The sequence below is a fragment of the Penaeus monodon genome, chromosome 22 (genome assembly GCF_015228065.2).
Source record: "Penaeus monodon isolate SGIC_2016 chromosome 22, NSTDA_Pmon_1, whole genome shotgun sequence".
NCBI classification, from domain to species: Eukaryota; Metazoa; Arthropoda; class Malacostraca; order Decapoda; family Penaeidae; genus Penaeus; species Penaeus monodon.
Window position 1 is genome coordinate 42151836 of NC_051407.1, and position 2269 is coordinate 42154104.

The following is a 2269-nucleotide window of genomic DNA, read 5'->3' on the forward strand; positions in this document are numbered from 1 at the left end:
CGGTGCTGAGACGAGGAGCAGCTCCTCGACGTACCACAGAGTGTTCAGCAGTACCTCGACCGCCTTGATCAGCGCGAGGAAAATCGGCCAGCGAGACACCACAGCGCTTCCTTCACAGTCCACATCACTGCAGGCTTTCATCAGATTCCTGAGGCTCTGAGCAAAGAAAGATACAAAACAGTATGTTGGACATCATACTAGTTCAACAACGTATGTCAAAATGAGATGAAATAAACATGTTAAAAAGTTAAACGAAAACTGTACCAGCCACCGCCATCTGAACCACAGCAGCGTCAACACACACACCAGCAGAGACAAGATCGACGCCACCATTTCGCACAGCCAAGCTGCACTACCCATTGGATAGTGGTATTGTTTGTGGTATTCTGGAGAAAACAACAACACATACGCTATATTAATCCATTGCCTTAACTTTCGGTAATGACTGCAGTGTCCTTGAAATCCATAGGTCTTGCAAGAGGGACACACAAACCCGAAAGTAAAATGCCAGCGAGAATTTGGAGAAAGATGCTGTGTCTACTTAATGGGAAAACAGAAGGGGCCGGGTCTGGTGTGCAATGTCCTATTACAAATTGAAAATGGTGCATGTTATAAAAGTGTGAATAATCATATATATATATTTTTTTTCCACTTTGCATTACGTTATGCTTTGTGATATCCTTGTTTTAGTCTTCTATTTTTATGACGGTAGGTCCTGAATGACGAGCTATTTTCAGGTATTAGGTAATTCATTATCCTAATAATAATGAAATTACTATTGAATTTACTTATGGTATCTTTCCTTGCAAACACATATTAGAAAATAAAAGTAAAGAAAAGCTGAAACTGACCAGAGAATAAGTTGGACAAGTTTGTTTGCTTTCATTTCAGAGATTAAATACAACTTGAAACCATTCCCTTCGAACTTTTTTCTTTTGCCAGTGTTTGGACTTTTGATTCTTCCATTTTAATTCGTCACCGACAGGCTCTTTGCACTATGTTTTCTTTCTCGAGAGGGTTTTCCTCCCAAAAAATAATGGAGCGTCTGTCCCGACCTCTTGAGCATCTAGTGCTGTCCTGGTAAAGATATGTTTATCTAAATTCGTCAAGGTTTTGTGTGAATCGATAGGTTCATCTTCTTTCTGAGAATTGTAGGAATTCGTAATATGTTTCATCCAAGCTCCGATACATATTCAGGGTGTCGCTATTCCTTCCATTGCCTCACCAATCTTCCTCTGCCTCTGACGTTTTTCGACATTGCGTCGCAGGTGAAACGTGTCTTGTGATTATGCAATAGACATGCAGAGGACAGTGCTAAAGTCAAAATATTATCAGCATTAAACTCTACAATATTTAAGACTTCTTGCAAGATATCATCGGCTACGTCTTTCATGTTAGTCTCCATTTCAAAGAAATATGTGCAGTTCTAATATTATCGACAAAGAAATGACTGGTGGATAAAACATACCAATGGATTTCCAGAACCCTCGGTTTAAGAATGTACCGCAGGTCACAATAGTTACCAATGTCATTTGATCCGTAATTTTGCATCACCCGTTTATCACAACCAGCACCTATTTCCTTGTTGATCAAAACTGTCGTTATTATACAAAGCTCTTTTTTTGTAAATCACTCTTACATAACTATATGTGATAAGAATAAACAGTGATATTCTCTAGTTTCTAGACACCTGTCCAATACAGAAAATAACATTTGCATGGAACGTCTTTAATTGGAATTATTTACTAGAAAAATGACTCCGTGTCTTTCGCCCCCCCCCCCCCCCCAGATTGGTAATTGATCATAGCTCAACTATTTTCAAAGAAAAAAAATCGAACCATTTCATTTTGTACAAAAGTATCGGCATTACCGTAGACATCAATTATTTTTTCAGACGGCCTAGCCTAGCAGTCGCAGGGAACTCTTGGGTCTTCTCATAATTCTGACCAAATTGAAAGAAATGGATCAACAGACGATAATAATTCGGTGACGGAACTGTACAAGGGAACGCAGCATGCCATCACGACGTGTGGAATGATGCACTCCTCTCTCACTAACCATAGTATGCTACAACGAAGGCCAAGAGCATCATCATCGAAGAGGTGGCAGCATAGAGAGTACTGCTTGCTGTCCAGCGACCACTGCGGCCCCAAGGAGTCAAGCCAAGCAGGATTCCCAGCCACAACACAGGCCAGCTCTTGTGAGGATACCATGTGGGTTTCCTCTTATGGTGCGCCTTCAGCTCTTCAGCCGTCTTTGGGGCCACCAT

General features: G+C 40.9%; 1 pseudogene; it reads right to left on the reverse strand.

Moving 5' to 3' along the window:
* LOC119587442 overlaps window positions 1-2269 on the reverse strand; it is a 10601-nt pseudogene extending 8332 nt beyond the window's left edge.